At 35.7% G+C, this 25,260-nt stretch overlaps 1 protein-coding gene across 1 annotated transcript in view; it reads right to left on the bottom strand.

Moving 5' to 3' along the window:
• The window catches only part of LOC128260989 (adenylate cyclase type 9), a 49,393-nt gene extending 41,039 nt beyond the window's left edge, over nt 1–8,354 (bottom strand). The window contains exon 1 of the mRNA XM_052994370.1: nt 7,875–8,354. The gene's annotated coding sequence lies outside the window, so the exon portion shown is untranslated. The remainder of the gene's footprint in view (nt 1–7,874) is intronic.
• Between the last annotated feature and the right edge of the window lie 16,906 nt (nt 8,355–25,260).

Raw genomic sequence — 25,260 nt, forward strand, 5'->3', positions numbered from 1 at the left:
AAAAAACCTAAAATAAAATTAGGCAAAGTACAACTAAAATATAAACGAAAAACAACAGGTTGGAGATTAGTGTTGAATAAATCATCAGAGGCGCCACGAAAATGGGATTTCAAATGACGACCAAGTGTCCCATTAACCGGTGTGTGAAGTTTTCCCAGCGGCCAGTTCTTTGGGAACCCCCCAATCCTCCTACACCCCTACCCCCAACCATGTTGCCTGCGGTCCTGCGCTGACCTCGACACGTCCTTGACCTCCACACGACATACGCCCAATTCCCCTGCGACGGGCCACATGTAATTGGAAAGGGATGGACAGCTTGTTATTGTTCATGTTGCTGCCACATTAAATGGGAATTGAAAAATTCATTTTTAAACATTTGTTTACATGGCTCGAAGGAAGGGGTGTTTGTTTCTGCGAGAGGGGTGATTCGACGCTCATGAACTCTAAACACAAAGTCGAAAAGTTAAAAAGTTGAAAGACAAATAAACGACGGAAAAGTGCAAATAGGCAAAAAAACGGCGGCAGCAACAACAGTAGAAGACACAGATTAATAAAATAAACACAAACAAAAGACCCAGATAGAAAAAAACAGCCGTTGAGGGGTAATGAAATAAAGCAGAAAGAACATAAATCAAAGTCAAAACGAACTTTAAATACGCTTAACTACTTAATGTATTGAATATCAAGCGCAGTTTTTAGGAACGTATAATAGAGATTTTACATAAGCTCATATTAAAAGAATAATTTAGATTAAATATTTTTTTTATTTATTCGCCAATGGATAAATCCTTATCGGGCTATCAGCTAACTTAACTTTAAAACTAAGTATTAATTAAAAAATATTCCCTAAGTAATTGCCTAAGCACATCCTTCTTGGATCCCCAGACAAATCGAATACTTGTGTTGTGGCAAAGAGTTAAAAAGTTAAAAAAAAAAAAATATCAATTAACTTTGTAAATGCACAACGAATCTTTGAAAATTTAACAAAGCTTATGTTACTTACTGTCATATGTTTCTAACCTGATATAAACTTATTAATAATAAAGCTATTTTATTTGTAATAATAAAAGTATTTTAATAACTTAAAATCTACATAATAAAATACAAAATATATTTTCCTTATTTAGTGTTTATAATATTAGATTTGTTATGAAATGATCGCATGCGTTTAAGAAATATTGCACACTTGATAAAAAATTTTTAGTGTCAGGATATATGCCCAATTCATAATTGCTTTGCTTCAAAGATTTCTCTCGAAACATTGGAGTGCTAAACAGAATTGTTGTGTGATAAAATCTCTCTTCTCGCTGGAATAACATGAACATGAACAAATTTAAAACTTTTTGTTGGCGCCATTGACGAGGCGTTAAAAAACATAGCAAACTTGGGCGAGTTTATTTCTGCACCTTTTGTTGCTTTTGCTAAATTTCTGGTTGTTTAATTTTCTGCCAATCTGCCAATTAATGGTGTTGTTTCTGTTGCTGCTGTAGCGTTTAACATTTAACAATACCGATTTATTTATCTGGTTTTTTTGTGCCCCGCTCTTATTGTTTATTTACTTGTACATTGGCCATGTGAATTGTTATTGCTACCGTTTTTACACTGTTCAGTTTTCAATTCTCAGTTTTCAGTCGTGTTGTGATGTGTTTTTTTTTCTGCTATGCTGATTATCATTGAATTCGGGCTTCTGTTGATGTGGCAGGTTGGTGGGAGATTTTTGAGAGAATGATTTAAGGGAGTGACAGCTGTTCGAAAGTGTCTGGTCAAAACGAAAGTTGAAACGTCAGTTGCAGGAGATTTTTGGCCAAATGTAAGCCGATATCCCATGGCTGCTGTCACCATGAGATCTCGAATCCTCGAGATACTCACACTGCATGCTGCAGTGCCCACGAAACGAGATCGGCTATTTTTAGTACCTTATAATTTCTTCTCAAACAAACTTGATGCGGGGCGAGAAAAGTTCGCAGTTGCCCACAAATCAGATATTTTTGTATCGCCAAGTGCCACTCGGTCTGTTTACCTCAGATGTTAGCGCCCTCCGGTCCCGAATCTCGAATGAATTTAGCCAGAGACTTCCTTTCTTTTCGAAGGCAACTCCCCCTGACCCACAAAGTGGGAACGACCACTTTTGCTTATTTGTAATTGATACTTGATCTGGTGTGGAGCGTATAAAAGCCACTTTAGGCGTTGCCATTACGTCACCTTGAGTCAGCCTCAGACTCGGATTCTGATTCAGTATTAGCTACAGATACAGATGCAGCCACAGAGATACGGATTTCGATACAGATAGACAAAGTCCGAGTTCGAGTTTGAGTTTGAGAACGAACACCAAGCGCACAGTTACAAATTACAAGTTACACCTTCTTTTAAATGCCCTACAATTCCCCAAAGAAAAGTTACCTTTAAGTGTAATAAGTATCAACAATTGTTCAACAAGGTTTGCTTGTTTTTCTTTAAACTTAGTTTTAGAATTAGAAAAATTTAAATGGAAAAATGTTGAATTGTTACATTTTTACTGAACTATTTTATTCAAAAGTTTTAGTTGTATGATTTTTATTTTTAATGCGTCTTACTTTATGTACAATAAGAGAAACGAAGTACTAAATCCTAGATGATTAATTTTGTTTAATTAAAAAGGAAAAATGTTGTTGCCATTAAATACATGTCATGTTTGTTCGACAGAGACTTATAAAAAAGTATTTGGGCAGAGGAAAAGTCCAAGCCAAATCTCAATGAAGCCAAAAAGAGACATCTATTTCGGTTCAACTGTGATCGGGAGTTGAGATCGCGACGACAGCAATAGCAGCAACATCAAACACGGCAGCAACATCAACAGTAGCAACAACAATTAAGTTGTCTTTGCACACGGAAGAAATAAATGTAATGTTTAGATTTATATTTATTACAAAATATATAAAATAAACTTGGGTAAATACGTTAAACATGAATGTTACAGGGACTATTTGTTTTTTTTTTTTCTTAAAAAAAATATATATTTCCGACATCAAAAGTACAAAACTGCTTTATTATTACATTTTTTTCAACTTATGTAATTAATAATTATTGTTTGATACTATTAATTACATATAGTTCCTTTCGTTTTTGTTTGTTTTCAGTGCATCATGTTCAAATGAAGACCAAAACAGCTGTTTGGGTTTTGATTTTGATTATTTAGAGCTGCTTTCGAGACTCTATTGCTGTTTGACGCTCTTCACGCTTCGGAAATTTGTTCGAGAGATTTTCAACGACAAAGTCTGAAAACTGAAACTGGTCTGGCCACCCTCCCCCTTTGGCCCCGCCCCTTTTCGCCCCGCCAGCTTACTCTTATGTGTGTGCGAGTGCTGAAAAGAAAAACATAAATTTTATACGAGTAATTTAAAAATTCATACAAAAGTTCAGCAAAGCCAACCGACAAAAAAAATAACGCTGTGTATTATTTTATTTATTTGATTTGCCTGCTGCTGTTTTTGTCGCTGCGACTGCCACTGCCACTGCTGCTGCTTAATTAATCAGTTTTAATTTTAATTTTCCATAAATAAAAGCAGCAAATTGTGGCCCATTGTTGCCGACCAACAATGCCATGAAAAGTTGAATGTCAAAATGGGAGCAACCCTTGAAGGGTCCACAAAATGCTGGGGAAAAACCTCAAAAAGTGGGTGATTTGGGTGGCCTTTTATACCCTTTCAGAGGGTATTATAATTTCAGTCAGAAGTTTGCAACGCAGTGAAGAAGACATTTCCGACCCTATTAAGTATATATATTTTTGATCAGCATCACTAGGAGAGTCGATCTAGCCCGTCTAGTCCGTCTGTCCGTCCGTCTGTCCGTCCGCCCGTTTTATGCAAACTTAGTCGCTCAGTTTTAAAGCTATCTGCATGAAAATTTTCCAACAGTTGTTGTCCATAGGAACTATCGGAAAAATAAATAAAAAAAATTATAACTTTGGTGTTTTTTTAATTTTTGTTTAAGTTCTTCGAGATACAGTAATGGTTAAATATTTCCGAATTATGGTTTAAATTTCATCAAAATCGGACGACTATAGCATATGGCTCCCACAGGAAAAATCAGAAAAATAAATAAAAAAATTATAACTTTGTTGTTTTTTAATTTTTTTTTAGTTCTTCGGCATATAGTAATGGTTCAATATTTCAAAATAACGGTTTAAATTTTATCAAAATCGGACGACTATAACAAAAAGCTTCCATAGGAACAATAAAAATATTAAAAGCAAATTTTTTTTTTAATTTAACTTTTATTATTTTGTAATTTTTTTAGAAATTCTTATGATTATTAATAATTTGATCAGTTCAGATAACGCTTTTAATTTTATTAAAATCGCAAAACGATATCATATAGCTGCCATAGGAACTATCAAATAAGCTTCAAATAGCTTCAATGTAACATACACGCAAGTCAATCATAATTTTAATGTTTCCAAGAATATTTAATTTTTGCAATAGCTGCAAGGGTATATGAGCTTCGACTTGCCGAAGTTTGCTTCCTTTCTTGTTTTTCATTGTTGTTGCTTTTTTGCGTCTTTCCTTGCCAGTTGTTTTTTTTGTTTGTGGCAAGGACCTCAACGCACGAGCAGCAGCAAATGTCCTGCGGTAATAAAGTGAAAAACGAAACTCTAGGCGAGATGTGAGATGTGAGCCAGGGAAAAATGGGAAAAAGGGAAAAAAGGGGAGCCACCTTTTCCCTTGTGAACACAAGCAGAAGAAACTGGGGAAAAACCTGCTGCAAGGAAATGCATTTGAATGGACTCCAACTCAGCTAGGATCAGCAGGGGAAAATAGCACAGTCGGGGATTCCCCGAGGGGCTACGGAAAATTCGTTCAAGGCAGCTGAAAAGCAGGTGCACAGCAACAAGATACTAGCTTTAAGTTAGTGGGTTGCTTTGCCTCAATAAAAAAAAAAGCTACAATGCGTCAGGGAAAAAAGCCGAGTTAGTCAGAAAACGTTTATACGAAATACACTTGACTTTAAAACAATAGTAGAACATTCATACTTTTCAAAATGAAAAATCATTAATTTGCTTGACCAATATTAAAAAATAAAATAGATTTAAAAAATGTTCGTTTTTTTTTTCATTAGTTTTAAAACTCTGCTTATTTTGGCCTTCTAACAAACTATTATATTGATCACAGCTGTATGCCAACATTAATATCAAATCGTTTATCAAGCGGTTTGTAACATTTATTTTTTTTTTCTATAAATCAAAAATGTATTAACTTTTATGCTATCATTAAGTAAATACAATATGTCAGAGAATATGGCGATCCTTCTTATTGAACAAATGATAAGCCCGCATATCTATGGAAAAGATTCCACAATTGAAAGATTGATACGATTTTAAATCAACTCGGCACATCGCATGATGTTTATTCCATAAACTCGCGTTAAGAATCTTTACGCAGAGTTGTTTATGCCCTGGATTGTATGTGGGGTTAGTAAATTAAGCAAAGTATTTAATTTTATCTGGACAATGCCAGATGAGCATCTGCATTCTCAATGCCAAAATGAGGTTATATTTGAATAACACTTGATAAATATTCAATAAACTTTTATGTTTATTAAATGAGTTCTTTTTGAACTGGTACCTTTAGTGCAATAATATTTTAAAAGGGTTATATATGATTTGTTGAGCACAGTAAAGCAGTAAAAAGTGATTTTAATAGATTAATAATAAATATTAATGTGAAATTATAACTACACGTCTTATGTTTAACAGAAACAGAAGACTTGTATAGAACAGTAGTAATAATAATGAAAAGTATCTTGATGCATGGTGCATTTTCTTAGCGATTACCCCGCCCGTTCAAAATGTTCAAAGGGAAAGATATAAATCTTATAAAACTATTGCAGAATGGCATATTTAACCACTTAACCCTTCCCCCGGAAAAATGTTAAGTTACAGTTCTGCTCTAGGCGGCCTTTGTTTGTTACTTTGCTGTTTGACGTCTGCTGCAATTGCATCATTCAGAACAATTTCCACTTGTCTAGATTGCTTCTAAGAACCTTTTCACTGCCCTTATCCCTCCATTCCAAAGCCCGGCGGCCCCTTAACCCCCGGCAGGCCCCGCCCCTGCCGCTTTTACCCCCGCTTAACCCCACTGCTGCATGGACTGTCAAAGCGTCAAGCGTTTTGTTTGGTATTGAAATTCTAGACAAGATTGCGCTTAACTGCACTCCGCTCCGGGGAATGCGATAGCAACAACGTTTAGTTCAGAGATACATTCATGGAATGCAATTTGCAACCACGCCGGAACGGGTTAAGGGGGGGTGGGAGATCAAGGGGTTAAGAGGGGCATCTGTTTCCGGGGGCTTTCGATCAATACTCGTGGCCTGTTATCACACCAGACATACGAGCAATTCTCGGTCATAACCCACTACCCCACAAAATTCCGCCACGTTCGCTCCTCTTTTTTTTGCAGGATGCTGCATCGCAGCTCCTGGCCATTAACCCACTGAAGGCCAAGAGCAAAACAATTTCGCCATCGATGAAGAAGCACCACTCTAAATCCTGCAGTCCCAAAAAAACGAACCCCACTTCATCAACCCCCTTTTTTTTTGGTTTTGGCTTAAGCTTTTGGCTGTTTTATGGGCGGGGCAGGGGTCGATTGTAAGCCGACAACAATAAGCTGCAAAAAGGCATTTAGTTAGCAGGTTGCGAATATCTAACATCCATTAATCATAGTATTCTGGTGTTAACATAAATATGAAATTCTATCTTCATCTTGAAATTGCAAACAAATATTTATTATCATATGGCTTAGAAAAAAAATCAAAAAACCTACATTCTACTATTTTTTTTAGCACATTTCTGAAGATAACAATTTTAAGCTTTAAATAAGTTAATCAGTTGAGTTTGGTAAAAAAAATATAATAATATGTTAATCTTAAAACGGAAAAATTTGTATTAATATTATTGTTTAGATGGCGAAGTGTCTTGTTATTAAGATCTTTAAGAATTTTATGTTAATTTCTCCAAAGGTAAAAAATCTTTAATTTTTGCAGGGTAGTATTAGTGGGTGGCCAAATGGAAAAGGGAGCGAAGAACGAATGTAGGTGGTTTAAAAATTCTTTATGGGCTTTCATACTAAAATCTTTGACTGCGTTTTTTTTGCAAACTGTGTTTTTTTGAGCCGGAGTGATATGGAGAGCAGCTGAGAAAGAGAGGGAACGTGATCTTTAACTTTAAGCCTGGTATGAGGTAATAAAAAACAACAAAAACAAAGAGAGAAAGGGTCTCTAACGTTCTCTTTTTTCATACTTCGTACATTTGGAATACAAGGGTATATTGCAATGGTCACAAGTTATGAAATCGAGTTTTGTATCGAATTGTACCAAAAATCGTTCTAATATCAGAGTCTAAGAACTTTTCGACTTAGTATTGTATATATTGTGAACCATCATATTAAAACTGTCAGCACAAGTTTTAAAATGCAGACTTTTAAGAATCACAAGATTGGTTGCAACTCAAAATATTCAAAATAAATTTTACAATATGGATATTTTAAATTGGAGTGTTTCTAGCACCCTCGCGTATTTTTTTTTTTGGCGACATATAGGTATCCCAAAGTCGTTACTCCGGTTGTAGCATTCCTTTTTAATCTCTCTCTTTCTCTCACTCTCTGTGTTCCCTTTGCCGGCGGTTCAAGAAGAAGATCGAGAAGAGGAGGAACTCGAAGATCGCTTGCAGTTTTCTGTATCTCCCAAACGCTGCCGACGTCGACGTCAGCAGCGCACTTGTAGAGTGCACCGAATTAAATTGAAAGTCGAACAATAACAATAACAATAGCAATAACAAATAACAACAAATGAACTTGACTCTCGATTTCCCAAATGTAAATTCCTATATGTTATTCACTTACTTGTTTTTGCCTCCTTTATTTTTTTTTTTTTGTTCTGCCAAAAACACAAAGCAGAGATCTCGGACAAAAAAAAGACAAAAATCAAAACAAGAGTCGAACTAATTAAAAAGCAAACAAACTAATACACACACGCACGCACAGTAAAAAAAAGTGAAAACAAAAAATCAACTATTTTGTTCAACCACGTTTTAGTTGTTGTTATTATGATTTTTTGGGTTTTTGTATTGCTCGAAATAATATGGCAAAGAAATAATTCCAAACACACGCGCTCAAAATTTAATAGTCAACTTTGGTTGTTGCTGTTGTATCTGCTGTTCTTATCACACGTTCTACTGCTTTTTTTTTTAGTTTTGTTTGGTCTGAGATTGGTTTTAGTAGTTTCAGTTTTGTTTTTGGAATTTTTGTTTTCAGTTTTGAGTTTTCCCGCCGAGCGTCCGCCACCCGCGACTTCGAAGTTCGGAATGAAATTTGGAACGGAATCGCATCGAAGCAAAAAGCAGCGAACCAAGCGACGCACAGTGGGCCGAAGACATAGAAACCCACAAATAAATTGTAATTGTATTTTAATTGGAATTTAATATGTTATCTATGGTTTATTTGCTAACTTTTTATTTTTTCAAAAAAAAAACAATAACAATAAGTAGGTGTTGTTTGAAATCTGAGTATTATTTAGTTCCTTACCTGTAATTTTCTCAATTTAAATAACAAATGAAAAAAATTGTGAGTCTTTTGAGTTTAGCCACCTTCTCAATATATAAAATAAAAAGCACCCAGAGCTCAAACCAATTTATTAATAATTTATTGTTATTCATAAAATAACGAACAAAATTTAAACGTTGCGAAAGGATATTGAGAATCTTAAAACTTATAATAGACTTAATCGAACAGAAACAAATGTAATTGATGCTAAAATTGAATAGCAATTATCAACTTGTAAAACGACTCACTGTGCAGCGTTGCGAACAAAACACAACAGGTTCGAAGGCAAGTTCGGTTCGAAGTGGTGATTCGAACCTGGTTTGGAGGTTGAATCGCTGCAGTGCCCTCGAACAGAAATGTTGCATCCGCCGGCTTGGGGGCATGTAAAGTTACAACAAAAAAAACGCTCAAAAAATTCCAAAAAATTTTAAAACTTCTTCCAAAAAATGTATTTGGGTAAAAATTAAAACTGATATTAATTCGAATGCAAGAGATGTGAAAACGTGATGTTGAAAAGCGGATTTAATGATTTTCGAAATATACATAACTCGATTTCCGCCTGACTGTTGACTTCACACCACGCCAAAGGCGTGAAACAAAAACCCAAAACTTATTAGCTACCCAACCCGAATCAACTGACGACGGGATGTGACCCACGGCACTGATTGGGATTATGGTTATGATCCAATTTGGGACTCCGAAAGAGTAGAGAATGTTAATCAACGGCCAATTAGCCGCCTGTTCAGCAGTTCTCGGGATCAAGAGTCCAGCATTATACGAGAAACCCAATGGATGCAAATTATGTTACAGCAAAAGGGTAGCAGAGCGAATAGGTGATTTAGGGTTTTGTAATAAATATATTTAAATTACATATTATAATTTAACTTACATATTTTAATTTCGCATTTATACGATGTGTATCAACTTTAAATAAACTAAAAAAAAATGTAGAAACTGATTTCATTTTTCTTTATTTTTACAAAACCTTTTATAGGTGGATTTTTTATTTTATTTTTAAAATATGGCAAAAATGTATGATATTTTTGTTTCTTTGCAAGCCCTTTAGCAATATCCAAAAACTTTGAATTGAAAGGACCGCCGTTTCACGATTTCCGCTCATCAGAGTTTGCCTCGATGCGATTAAAAAACACCCTTTCCGTCGCCATTCTCTGTGTCATATAAATCTCCGAGGCTGTCGAATTAAGGACTTACCCCAGTTGCCCCTTTCACGCCGATATTGTTGGCCATAATTCCTGGAAACTTTGCCATCCTGTCAATTAGACGAAGTCAACAATTGCAGTTATCCCTGGCCCTCGGTTTCCATCGCTTCTTGGCATGCCAATGTCGCGCCCGTTCTTCCCACTTTTTGTTAACCATTTTTCCTGACACTGGGCAAACTCATTGCGCAGTAAATTAAAAGACTCTGTGCGGTAGCAGTAGCATCTGCATGAAAAACGGGCAAAATCGGGTCAATTCGAAGGGCATTGAAAGGCTAGACTTTGGCTCTCATTTTATCTACATACATATGAACGAATATATTTGTATATATTACGAAAAATAATAGCCATTTCGTAATTTATTTACATTTATTTTAATTTCATACTCTCCAAATAGCTCAGCACAATAGACATTTTATTTTATTTCATCGTATTTACAAAATTTATCCTCTATCCCACGGGAAAAAGGATGGACTACACTTACTACAATTATTAATTGTTCAGTAACAACTTTATAATAAATATAATAATGTTCACGGCATTTTTATTTTTTACCTACAAAAAATGAACTATTTAGGAAATGGTGTGTATCTTAATTATATAAAAATCAAAATAAAACAAAATTTACATTTACTTACCTGCGTGGGACTTTCAAGCCAACCTAAATACAAAGCTATAACCATTTTCACCACAAGCTGAATATGATAGCAATAGACATACCACATTTATAAGCCCATGGAAAAATTAAAATACCTTTCAGAGGAAAATAAAGTTTGAGAAGACAAATTCCGCCTGTCTGTGTGTACGGCCCTGTGTAAATATTCTTTGCTGGCATAAATATTTCACAAAACAGAAAACAAAGGCAGGCGGCGGCAGGCGACAGTTGAAGTACAAGTGGAAAAAAGGACACCCAGGACATTTTAACCATGTCCTTGTGGTGCCCCTCTGACAAATGACAAATGCAGTGGACTTAATTACTTCTCCGCAATCTCAGTCATCCCGGGAACAAGTCTCCACTTGCCGTCAACCGGTTTGAGCATCCATTTTCACTTTCAGGCCCAGGCACCACCTGAATCTGAAGGTGGGGAAAAGCCGGGGTGAGTCGGAAAATCCAGTGGAAAGGACACCTGTTGCATCTTGCATTTCAAACGAGTGCAGCGCGGGCGTTGACTAATTGCAGCTTGTTAACGGGCCCAGAAAAGGGGTAATTGCGGAAAATCGAGCCTCTGAAATGGCCGAAAGGGGAGCAGCAGTCGAAGGTCTCTATGGCCTTGCACCACAGCATTCGATTTCCGGCGATTTGTGGCGCGTTCTCTCACTGAGAAAAGCTAAAAGAAAGTAAGCTAATACTTCTAAAGTACAAATTCATGATTAACTTTTAATTAAATTTTTAATAGAAACTCTATAATTAAAAATGGAAAGTTCCAACAATGGGCTTGTACAAATTATTTTACATAATTTACTAAAATTTTCAAACACTCTAACTTTGTTTTCTTCTAAGATTTAAAAAAAAAAATTTATGCGGATATTTTCGTTTTATTACCATGTTAAAGTTTCATCATGACATTAAATTTTATCATGTCATTTTTATTATGACTCTCTAGATTTGTCTGCGTGTGTAGCGTTTCAAAGAATAGGGTCCTTTTAGAAAAGCGAAACACGATGCTAGTTTCCTGTTTGCTGCATGTGCATTACGGGACCTGTTTATACTACAAAAGCTCCCCCTTGATTTTCAAGATAATCATTAGTAGAGGTCTTTACTTTTTGAAAAAAAAAACCCCAATTTGGGTGTAGGGCAAACTTAAAATCTTTAAAGTTGAATATGCACTGAAACAAAGTATGTTTGTATGTGTATGTTATACTTTGTTTCAATTGTTAATGATGAAGTATTTACAAAGTTGTTTATTACTAAATCTTTTCTCGATATATTCCTCCGAATCAATTTTAGATTTAGTTAAAACCATGAATGAACATTTTAAATTGCAACCCTCTTGTTTTTGGAAATTGAAAAAAAAAAATGGTGACTTGTAAGGTGGCCCACCTGTTGAGTACTTCTGGATCCTGGCTGCTCTATAAGTAATTAAAGTGGCCCTTTGCCACGCCCCCTTCCTGACCATCTGACTTGGATACTTTGTGGCACTGACTTGTGCAGTCGCAGCTGGAGCTTCTGGTAAACAAAATGTATTCTAATTACGGAGCTGGAGCGAATGTCCTTGGCCCACTCACCACCAAACCATTGCGCCATCGAGCCATTGAGCCAGCGAGCCACTCAGCACCACTCCCCATCAATTGGCATCATGCAGCTTATTTATTTACGACGTACTTGCACCACTCCACTCCACTTCAGGTGGCAGTGTCCACAGCAGCGACTATCTGCACAAACTACGAGCATCTAACTGTCTGAGCACCATAAAAGTCAGGTGCATCTACAGCAGCTGGATTCGAATTTAAATCGTTTTAGCTTTAAAGTGTATAATATTTCATTGGTTTCCAATCAGCATGGCATTATGATGCATTCTCAGTTGAATCAAAGTTAATTGTTAATCCTTCTGGACAATCAGCACAAAAAAAGAGTTTGAAATTTTAACGGTGATGTTAAATGGTAAAATTATATTCTAATACATTCTTTAAACATTCCAAGAAATATATCAAGTCTTTCACTGGCTTCAGGTACGAAACTGCTACTAGCAGTTCGTTGAATCAATTTAAATCAAAGCCTTTCACGATACATATTTGAAAAACATTTGTATCATTATACCAATGCAGATTGCCAGGGATTTTCTCCTTTCCGGCGATTCAATGCCCTTTTCATCCTTTACTGGCCCCCATTTATGTGCTGGCCCATAACATTGCTTTAATGCACTTCCAAAAATCGACGAAAGATATCCGAAATTAGGAAGAGGGTTATCCAGCCTGGCTTCGATGGGTGGTTTTGGGCGCGGATGATGCGGAAGACTGGAGCCTCAAGGTGCTTGGCAGTGCATGTTGGATTTTTACGACGGCATTGGGTAATGTCATAAAGCGACGCTGGTGCAGGATGCCTCCATCAGTCTTTTTTCCCTTTGACAATTTCTCGCGCTGGCTCGTGTTCAAATATTTAAGAGACTCGTGAATTTGCTCAATAAAAATTCAACTTTCTTGCCACTTACACTTGCACACACACGAGCGCACACATCTTCAATTTTCTGGCCACGTTGCGTATACGTATTGCGCCGAAAAATATGCTATACATTTTGAAAATTCACCAGCACCTCCACAGCCCTGCGCCCCCTTGCCCTTGGCTTTCGCAGTAATTATGGGCCACGCCCCCCTTTTGCGTACGCCCCGTTTTTCACAGCTCGCTGGCACAACGAAATCATGGGGGCGTGGCGCAATGGGCGTGGCTGCTATCGTTCTGATCAAAATGAGTTAAATTCCATTTTCATACGCACACACACGCAGCCCAGTATGCAAATATGCGATATATCGTTCAGTTTCTCTTGTTTTTCACTGCGTGACGGAGAAATGTGACCGCATTTCGATGCCCAACTCTCTAGGCGACATTAAATCAATAGACAGAGACATTAAAGGGAATATTCAACAGATTGTCGAAACATTTCCCACGAGACTGCCTTTTTTATGCGAACATAAACATATATTATCATTAGATATTGATATTGTTTTATGTACTCAGCAATTTGAAATGGTTATTGAATATTGGTTGTCTTTAAAATATTTATAAAATATACTTTAGAATTTAGAAGCAACCGGTTTATAAAATTATTTCACAAACAAAAATGTATTATTGTTTCGGCTTAAAATATGCCACAGATATTTCAGTGTCTGTTGGAATTTTTCTATTTTAACTTTTGAAATCCCACTCTTTGGGCTATTCACCAAAAAAATTGTATTTTATTTATATTTTCCCAGCCGTACAGAAAGTTTTTGCATTCCACTCGACAATATTCGTATTTTACATAAAACTTCAACAAATTTTCCTTGAATTGAATCGTCCTTACCATGAAAGTTTTATTGCAGCCGCATATGAAAACAGATAAAGATACATACAGATAAGCACTTATTGAATATATATTGTACATACATATATAGAAATGCAGAGGCGCTGGGTGATTTTTCACTAGCGGTGCTTGGGGCTATAATTACCTTTCATTTGACTTTTGATTTTTTCTTTAACGATTAAAGCTTAACTCAAATATTAATAGTATCTATTAAAGGGAAACGTGTCCACGCCACTGTCTATATTACATATAATTTCAGAATAAGTTAGCAATGATTTTATTGTTTTCCCTTTGTGAAGGCCGCAGTCGAAATCACTTAAAGTTCTGGATTCGGATGGCCAAAAGCCAAGGGCAAAGGCAAAGGCAAAGGCGAAGGCATTGGGGTCAAGGCTGTTCAGCCATGAACTCCCCTGCCACCTACCGCTGCCCTTTGAGCCCTGACCCCCTGCGTGTGTGTTTGAGTGCGTAGTCCAAAGGCTAAACGCAAAACACTTCTTAATTTCCTGCTTCGAAATTAATGCCAATGATTTGTTTGGCGCAGCCCAAAAAATTTGACCCAAACAGCCCTGCAAATGGGACCCCACCTGATGGCCTAGCAATTATCCTCTGGTATCCTGTTCCTTAGCATGAGGTCCTTTATTTTAGTTTGTTTAGCCACCTGCCGGGCAGTGAATGCAACAAAAACAATTAACATGCCCCCTTCATTAGCATGAAAAAATTAACCTACAAGCGGACCACAGAAATACATCGCATCACTTGAAAAAAAAAATTGGTTGCGAATTATTGGGCAGAAGAAAGGTAACTATTAAATGTCATAAATAATATTTAGCTTGTATCTTTATTATATTTAGCAACAACATAACAGCAATAAGTTAGTAAAATAAATTAATAAATTACATTAATTTTTAATTTTTTATCACTTATACTTTATTTGTTTAATGAATCTATCGGACTTTTGAACGCAAAAATTATTTTTGTATACTTTTAGACAAAGTTCGTCTTTACAAACTAAGTATATTAAACCCTTTAAATACGACTTTTATTTTTTTTTTCAATTCATTATTTTTTTTGCGTACCCTTTTGGAGTAAAAATTATATGAAATAGTTTCGTTTTTTGCAGTGCGACTGTATAAACTGAAAAAGGCCGAAACGGAAGGGGCAAAATGTGAATAGGCTCAGGATTCCAAGTCGCAGTCCGGCGCAATTTGAGGTCCCTCAATGACAATGCCGTTGAATAGGTCCGGGCACGTACCTGGACAGGTAAAAACACAGAATTTTTGTGGGGGGGTGGTGAAGGCTGAAGGCCATCGAAAGCACCGTAATGCGTGCGTGGCCACAAACGTTGGCTCAACATTTATTATGGACAGTTCTCCGTATTGTCCCTCGCCATTTGCCCATTTCGGTCTTTTGTTTCACGTGCAACTCAATTTTTTCCAATTGCCGTGTGGTTGAGCGATTGAGCATTTGATTGTTCGTAAATGTAGAAAGAGGATCAAGGCATATTTGAAAGTTTAATAGAAAGGCTGGAAAAAAAGGCAGAAAAAAGCATTAAATGGTCTCAATGCACAAAGCAAATATTAGAGACATTAAAATATAGTACGACCAGACAGAGGACTATCCCAGACTTGCTATATACCATACTCTTCGAATATCCAAGAGGAGATTTTAAGAGATTACTATTATATATTTCATCTTCATGATAGTCTAAATTCAAGTTTTAAACAAAACAAACAATTGATATTTTTCGTTTCAGTATTAATTTTTAGCTTTTATAAAACAAAACAATATTTTATATTAATTCTTCTTCACAAACTGTTTTCCGTGCACTATCATGACTTATGAGCTAAGTGGGTTTAAAAATTAAAATTTTACTTAGTAAAATGGATTTAGCAAAACATTTGTCCAATTTTTTTCAGGCACCGTCATGAACTTACTATTTTTTTTAAATTTATTTTACATATTTAGCGGTTAGCTTAAGGAAATAAAACCAATTTCTTTGTCACTCAACATTTGGTAATTAAAGTTCATATTTTCCTAGAGACTTTATTCGGTGGTTAAGGGTAGATTAGTTACAATAATTTATCTTCTTCTCCAATTAAAGTAAAATGAATGATGGATGAATTAAGCAATTCCCACTTTAATTGAAGTCCGTAACAGGCCTCACGAAACCCAAACAGAGATTTTCAGTATATTTTTCGCACGCTTTTCGTGGTAAAAACTGGAAAAGGGTGGGGTGAGGGGATTAAGATGGTGCTGGTGAACAAATTAATTCTGAAATCCAATCGGAACGCAGTGCACGCACATAAAAAACAACACAAACACTAGACCAGAACAGAACCGAAACGAAACGAAACGAACAAACAAAGCGAATCAAATCGAGAGGGGGCAGATTAAAGAGTGCTACAATCGGGAAAGGAGAAAGCGAAACTTTCTCCCCACTTTTGTGGGGGAGGGGTGGAGATTTGAGGGGGGGTTGCCGCATGCTGCAAGTTCAAGGTCAGCGCCGAGGGGCAACCAGACACGAGCGCCGAATGTGTTATTGCAACAACAGCAGCCAAACTGCAGGAGGTGCTGCTGAATCGGCGGACTATATCCCAAGGGGGTGGAAAATGGAGAAGGGAACCACAGAAAAAGTCGACTGCTTAATCCGCATCACTCAGACAGATGATGAATGCATTTGACCGTACGAACCTAAGGCACTTCATGAAAATCGATGCAAATTCATATCCGAATTTAATTTTGTCAATCACCATTTTCCCAGTTGTATAAAAATGTTTCTGGTAATTGAAACTATAATTTAATGGGGGTGCCACAGAAACCACAATGGGTTTTGAAAAAATGTGTACATTTGTCTTAAAGTATGGAAAAAAGAATAAATTCATAAGTACTAACTGTTTATGTGGTAGCATAACACTGGTTAATTGTTGAAATATGTACATTTTTAATAAAAACAACAAAAAAAAAACGTAATGAATGATTTAAAATATATTGCATGTTGTTTATTGCATACATGGTCTATTTTTTTAAATGCCTCGAATTAGATTTCATATTAAGATATTATTTTTTTTATTTAGCAAGCAAGTTTTCTCAAGGTGCATTTTATAGGTCATTATTATTTTAAGGAACCCGATTTTTCATTATTTGTTAGTGCCAATACTGCCCAATTAAATGTGATACCCTTGATGGGTGCTCTCATGTGAACTGAAAAAAATAATGGGGAAGGGAGGTGTAAAGCGGACAACCGCGATAATGAAACACAAACTCTCGACTCAAAAGCCCAAAACTGAAACTGACAATCAAGTGAAATGTGCACGAAAGTGGGCAAAGGCGGAGGCGGAGGCGGTGGGCGGGGCTGACATGTGTGCATACACAAACAAACAAAACAAACGCAAACATTCACTCGCACAGACACAGAAAGCCGCAACAAAATTTAGAAGTGGGGCTATAAATATGTACACAGAGAAATATATGTTCGACTTGGCCTAGAAAGCATATATTTTAAATGAAATTAAATTAAAGATTTTAATTCGAAAATACTGATATTATCAAATATAATAAGGTTATTTTAATAAATTACAAGTTGATTTAATATTGTTGCCTAATTAAATATATTTATAAAATTAGGAATACATTTTGTTGTCCGGTGTACGAGAGTGAGTGAGCCAGAGCCAAAAGAGACAGGACAATTGAGTGCCAGGACAAAGGAGGAGTGAACCGAGGACGTGGGCAATCAAATTTCCACCAAGGCAACATAACACATAAAAAGCCAAGTGTTTGATGCCCTTTGTCCAATGTTGGTTCTGTTCACTGAATTCTTTTTTGCCGTAGGTAGGGTGCCAAACGTAACGTAACGAGTTTTGTCCGAAAGTTTCACAAAAATGTATCGTTTATGCGGTGGATACTTCAATCACAAAAGGAATAAAGTACCAATTTAAAGGAGACGCCATCAGAAGGCAATGACCAAAATAATGTAATGAAACATTTATTACTCTCGATGCCTTTTAAAATAAAATAAAAATTCATCAAAATGGTAAAATATTTTTTTGAAAAAAACACCATGGTGATAAGACGATAAAATGTATCGCTCATACGCCATGTTGCCTTTGCTTGCATATTTCTTTTTAAGAAAGTTTTTTGTTTTTTGTATGTATTATTTTGTTGGCTTCGCACAAATAAAATTACAATTAGTTAAAAAAACAGTTGTTTATTTTAACTAGTTAAAAGTAAATAAAAACAATATGTTTATTGGAAAATTGTAGTTAGTTTCAAACCTTAAGTGTTGATTCTAAATTATTGTCGAACAGTAGTTTGTAAATCTAATATCAAGAGGCAATAAAAAAGAATTCTTACCCTTATTTCCTGGCTATTTTGTTGCATGAACCCCATTAGGGACGATGGACACAGCAACTGGACACGTAAGCCTGGAAAGCCCGAAGTCAAGCCATTCTGCGTCGCAAAATACTATATTACCCCCTGCCACTTGAGCTCCATCCACTTGGTTCCCTCTTGGCCTGCTGCGAAAACCATGTAAACAGCCGCAGAGAGAGTTCGTTGTAGCCCACTTGGGCCCCAGATCACCAACCCCTACCCCAAAAAGCCCAGCCCCCCCTTTCGACGCCCCTGATGCTTGTCATTTGCTGCTTCATATTTCTTCATTGCTATAATGAAGTCCAAAACAGAAGGCAAAACAGAAGGGCGAACTGCAGTAGCAGGGTAAAAAATCAGAAAAAAGAAAAAAGAAAGGACAACCGCCGGGCAAAGTAACACGTAAATTAATCGCAATGGCAAAAGTTATTTGTTACCCCCTGCAATTTACTGAGCAATCCGCAGGGGAATACGGAGCCAAAACAGAATTTTTGAGTGAAAACAACTTTGTGTGGTTTGCATTAGACAAGTACACCGAACAAAATGTTCATATTTTCATATTAAACCGAAAGTCTAACACAAACTTTACATTGTATTTTATGTTCAGTTTAAGAACCACAGATTTTCAAAGAAAGCAAAAATTAATTTGATAAGCGTCAAAAACATATGATTGCAAATGATTTTAATTTTCTATTTTAAAGTGTTATTTTCTGTGTTGATTTGTTTCACAAATATATACTAATTTGCACCTCAATTGGATTATATCTAAAATGAATCAATATTTAATTGATACAAAAACTAACCTGTTGCATAATATTTAAGGCATGTTTAATTTGAATGTCTCATTTTGCACAAAATGTCGAAGAAAGAAAAAAGCCCAAAAACCTTATACAAGGCCTAAGGTCATTTTTCTTACTATCCGCAACCAAATATCTAAGATTGAGTGGAGAAACTGGTGTGAAGGGTGTCCTGCGATTTGTGGCCATGTCCCATACTCAATTTGCCAAAAGTCCAGGCCAAAAGCATCCTTTAAGTACATTAAAATTGAATTAGTTAGTGAAATTGGGGAAACACTAAGGGTAAGAGGATGAAATCCAGGAAGCGAACTAACTATATATATATATATATATATATACTTGCAAGACAGAAACTTGACGCAGATTCCATCAGTTGTCGAACCCAAAAGTTTCCCATGGGAAGGACAAAGGTTTAGTATTGCTTATTAGAGTGAACCTTAACTGTGTATTTACGACAAATAATGGAACAGGTCTTCAATAATACTTAATAATTGTACTGGGTGGTTTAAATAAATTCTAAGTTATTTTTTAGTTGAATAAAAGTAATCAAATTTGTTTAGTTATCATAGTTTTGTTACAAATTTTTGAACACAAATTTTATTTTATGTTTGCAGTTACCAATGATTTTAAAAGTATTTGTTATATTATTTATTAAAAAAATAAACATGCATTCATTTATTGGTTTTTTTTTTTTGCTACAACTTGCTACGTCTTGGCCAAAAATAAACCGTCCGATAAGGACAATTAACAACAATCGATAAAAGTTGGCTAAACAGAAACTATGTATATATTGAAAAATATGTATTCAAATTGCAGCAGTTGCGAGAAGGGCAGAAGTAACTTGCCATTTGCAAGGAAATTAAGTTATAACACGCAATTTGGCTCAAACAAACAAGGATGAGATGTCGATAAATTCAATTATCTGGCACAGGATAAACACCGTGGTTAGACACTGTGGCTAGATGTTGGCTATTGCCTGCGGTTTATTCTAAATTAATTTTCAAGTGGCCGGAACGAAAACAGAGCGAAAGACAAAAAACGCCAACGAAAATCAAAGTCAAGTTTTCGGGGGACTTGTTCGCAAGGAGAAAAACTTTTAGTAGAAACAACAAACAGAGATAGAAAGCCAAAATGAAGCTGACAATTTAATTTGCGAGCCAGGGTGTTTAAAGGACGGCGGACGATGACCTCGACAAGTGTCCGGGTGTAACCGATACGGGGTCTTAGCCCAGCCAGCCCCATCTTACAATCCTCCTCCCAATCCATTAGAAACCAAAGCCAACCAGAACCAAAATCTGATCGCCTCCAACGAGTCCACAAACATGCCGAAAGTAAGCCAAGCAATAAAGAGTTTAATTGGGAAATTACTTGAAGTCACACTGGGAAAAAATCATATCCAGTAAGAAATAATATTATCTCTTTTTTTTCTTGTTACTTTAAAAACTATAAAGGGGAAAGTAATAATTCTACTCCAATTAAGCAATACAATTGCAACTAAATTATTGTATCTTTAATAAATAAAGATACAATTTTGCTAATTGATTTGAAATTTAAAAATATAATACTTTCTATCAAAAGTAAATATAATTATTAAAAAAAGAGATATTAAAAAAACACACAATTTTCAAAAGATATATAATATAGTTTATTAGGGTCATCTCAGTATTTTTTTATGAAAAATGAAGCTAACAACAAGGAATATTAAATACATTTTAAAGAGTCGGGAATACCAAAGAAATCACTTGAACTTTAAAATCACATAAAAAGGTGTGCAAAAGTATGCTTTAAAAAATACGACGTTGTTATTGAGAACGAATTTATCGTACTTTTGGACCCAAAAATATATTGCTGCATACTTTTAGAGACATTTATAATTGATTTGATTGTTTGTTTGATTTCTGGTAATTGTTCTCTGTGCCTGTCCAAGTCAAAGAAGGGCTTAATTGGAAAATGAGTTGATGTCCCGAAGGTAAATGGGCGAGGCGTGTTTCAAGCTGAGAGAGACACCTTTTTCCATTCACTTGCCACCGGTTGGAGAGACAGCAAATTATCCGGTTTCCCACTGATGGGTAAACTGAGCCGGAAAAGGGGGGAAGTGTGGAAATGGACCCCAATGAATGGCATCCGTAAGCCGCAACAAAAGCGGCTCTCTGGCGTCTTTGTCATCATTGTGTCCGTGTTTCAGTGTTCATTGTTAGTCGGGTTCCGAGGCCCATACCCACACAAATCGACGGTTGGGTCTCAGGTGGTGCGACCCTGATCCCTGAATCAGGGAATCAGCCTTTTAAAAGCTGGACACCTTTTGGATGGTGGATGCGCAATCAGGCAGAGTACCTAAATGCATCGACGTGTCCAGGAATTTTGTATATCGTACTCTATTAATAGCATATTTAACATTACTTTTTAACCAAATAAGGGTGGCTAGCTGTCAAATCTCTTTCCATTAACTATTTCAATCATTATCGTAGCATAATTTTCAGCTGCTACAGTTCCAGGAAACAGATTTTCTGCGTCACTTCATCATAGGCTAAGTAAGGAATTGAATTTCTGATACGATTTTTAGTGGAGTCGCGTATAAGAATATTTGGCAGTCATCAAGTCAATTGATCTTAAATTATTTGTAACAAAAGCTATTGTAACACAAATTAAAAATAATCATATAGTTATATGTTTATGAGGTTGTTAAATAAATTGCATAAGATATTGCACTTTATTTTATTTTCAATTGAATAATTTTAAGTTTAAACAATAAATAGCAATAAAGAATTAATTAACTTTTTGAAATATTCTGCCTTAATTAATACACATTAGTGACAATGTTAAACATTTGGGGTTAAGCAATTAAGTATTTATTATAGTTGATTTACAAAGGAGAGAATTATGCATTCATTCATTTGGTTATAACATGTAATTTAAATATTTGATTTTGCATGACAGTTGTCTTTGGACGCATATTTTGCTGTCAACAATAAATTCCTCGTTAAATTTAATTAATTTGAGTGGATTGTCATTTCATGATTTTATTGGTTTTTATATCCGCTTGCATTTTATTGAATTGTGGGAGTGGGATTGCATTTTTTGTCCGACATTTGAGATTAATCAGTTTCTGGTTGGGCTCCAAGTGGCACTCTACTATATACATATAATCCCGCGCACCTGTGCATCGTGCATCCACATCCAAATCCACATCCAAATCCACATCCACATCCACCCTTTACGTTATGAGCATTTCACACCCAATTAGATTGATAGGGCCAGGAGGTACGTGAACTATTACCCCGGATCCTGGCTCCCCGTTTCACCCCACTTAATCGCAGCCCATCCAAGGTGAAGAGTTCACTGGGGCCAATGATGGCGATGATAATGACTATGATTACGTTGACGGGGGTCATGTGAGGACGATGCCGACGAATGACAGCCCCACGTCGCTGCAACCGTTAACAATTTCTGACATTTTGATTTATAAATTCTCCACCAAGTCCACCTCCCAATTCTTTTCGCGTCTATTCTGGCTCCTGTTCGGTTCGGTTCTGTTCTGTTCTGTTCTTGTTCTTTTTTGTGGAGACCTCCTTTGCACAAAGTGAAATTTACGTTTGATCCCCAAATAGCGTGGAGATGCCAAAAAATGGCAGGAGTAGACTGGCAAAATTGCTCCATCATGCCCGGAGACTGGGAGAATAATAACAAAGTGAGGGGCCAGAGTTCAAGCAACGCTCTGCTCCGCAGTTCGATGCCATAAAATGTTATTATACACTCGAGTGTGTGTGCCGAATATTCGGAATTGATGGAGCGTGGATTTCCCCGCCAAGTAAACCAGTATACCAGATTCCCAATCGGATATCCATGAAATTCTCTAATTAATTCATAAAACTAAAGTTTACTTAAGATTCGGAAAATGGCACAAATCATCCGTTAGAGTTGTATTTTTTAACATAATTATTTTTTTTAATCATTAATTTTCGGAAATAAATATTTTTCAAATGTTCTAGAAGTTGTTCTTAATGTTAGCCAAAGAACCATCGCATCTTTATTTCGAAACAAGTATTTGTTTGCCATTTCTTACATTTTTTAAAAAAGTCACGTTGAACTTTTTTGGCACCAGTCATGATTTGAAATTCCAGGATCCAGGATCGTTGGCAAACAGTGGGATATTCGGGTATTTAGCGGTAGTAATCTAATTGTCGTAACATTGAAATCTGAACTCTTGTCTATCCTGGGGGGTTTATGTACCCCATTTTCCCGAAGTGGCATTCAATTCAGTATGGGGCACAACGCACCGTTTCTATTCATTTTTGTCATTCTTCGTTTTCTATTTTATCGCTTTATTTATGACATTTTCTTTATTTTGTCTACTTTAAATTTTATGAACTAGAGCAATTCAAGAAATGTTCTAACACAACTAAACAAACATTTCTGTACTTTAAGGACTATGTCAATTTAAAGCGCTCTATTTTACTGCAAAATGTGTATTCGTAATGATTAAAATTCCTAAGACAATTCTCTAAGTGAAAAGTTAAGGAAATTTGCAAAAGGCTTAAAAAATAATGCTCCTTTTTTCGAATCTTCCTGTTTTTGTATGTAAATACAAAGGAACAAAATTCCTATAAATTAAATTTATCAAAGATATTTTTATTTAGTAAAGCAAGGACACATAAAGAATACCACAAACTTTTATCAAATAATAAATAAAAATATCGGTTTAAAAGTTTTCTTGTTTTGAGGAAAGGAGTAAATTTTTCATTGCTTATGGCACCGCCACCAGGTGGCGCCACGACTAGCACCAGTGGCGGAATGTAGATGGCGCCGCCACCCAATCAAGCCGCAATTGCCAACCGTCGAGTGTTTTGATTAACGTTTTGCTTTAATTGCTCCATCATCATTGGTCGGCGGTGGGCGGTAGGTGGTAGGTGGGTGGTGCGGTGATGGGCTGATAGGGTCGTGCAAAGTGGTGCATTTTATGTGCGTGCTCGAGTGTGGTTCGCTGGTGAAGTGACGCGTACGGACAAAGACCATTGAACTTTGCCGTCCAAATGGGAACATATGACAAGGGGCTATGAATATGACATGACGACCATTAGCCACAAAATAAGCCTTTTGATTTTGGAAGGTAAATAAATAGGTATGTATTCATTCCGAAATATATTCCTTGAATAAATTATTATGTGTATGAAACTTTTCAACTGTTCATTTATTGGAGAAAACATTGTTTTAGAATGATTGATTTTAAAGAGAATACATACACCCAGAAAAACCATATTGGTATTGAATTAAAAAACAATTTTAGCTCGAAACCTTAACAAATACCCAGAATTTAGAACGTCATTACCAAAATTTTGAACGATTTTATGAACAGAAGATTTGTTTCTTACAAACGGCGTTCGATTTTGTAAACAAATAGGCTATAAACTATTTATGTATGTATATGTATACATATATATATATTATTTTTTTTGAGACTATGATTCCGATATAAATTTGAATATCATTTAAATAATCGGGTATTTGTATTGTAAAATTATTTATTTAAATAATTTTGTATTGTCTTCAACATGTATTAATTTGTAGCAAAGGATTTTCAGAGAGTAAAACGGGCATACTTTTAATACTTTTTGCAGTCAATGCACTTCAACTTTATCAACAAGTTAAGCCTGTTTTCGAATGAGATCTGAGAGAGCAGAATTCAGCTAAATAAACACCTGGACCCACGATCTTATCCCTATTTCACATCTACATCGATATCTTCGGGTTCACATGCCCATTACAATATTTGAGTACAAAACAACTACCACACGAACCAGCTGATTATTCGCCTTATCACAGTGCATGCAATTTATTGTTTTTTTTTACACTACCAGAAGGCATTGTAGCTACATAAATATGCAACGTCGACGGGCCAATACCCTTATAAAAATAAGTTTAGATTGGCAAAACTTAAGAACAAACAAAAAAACAAAATTTAAAATTTTATTGACAGAAAAAAAATTTATATACTCTGTTTTATTTTAAATTGTATTTATAAGCGTATAAATTTTAAGCCTAGCTCGTCTAAAAACAATGTTACATTTTTTTTATTTTATTTCACTTTTTAGATAAGAGTACAAGAACCACAAAAGCCACCATAAAAAAATACAGGGTTAGAAATAACAAAAAAAAATGGATATTCATTTTTTTCCCATACAAACGAATTTTTTTTAATGACTTAACATTTTGATATCCATAAATTATTTATTTTAAATGGTTGCTTATAATGCTTATGACTATGAATAGTTGAAATTATTTACTCAAATTATTAAAAGTGTAAAAATACATT

This window comes from Drosophila gunungcola (genome assembly GCF_025200985.1).
Source record: "Drosophila gunungcola strain Sukarami chromosome X unlocalized genomic scaffold, Dgunungcola_SK_2 000049F, whole genome shotgun sequence".
In the NCBI taxonomy this organism is placed as follows: Eukaryota; Metazoa; Arthropoda; class Insecta; order Diptera; family Drosophilidae; genus Drosophila; species Drosophila gunungcola.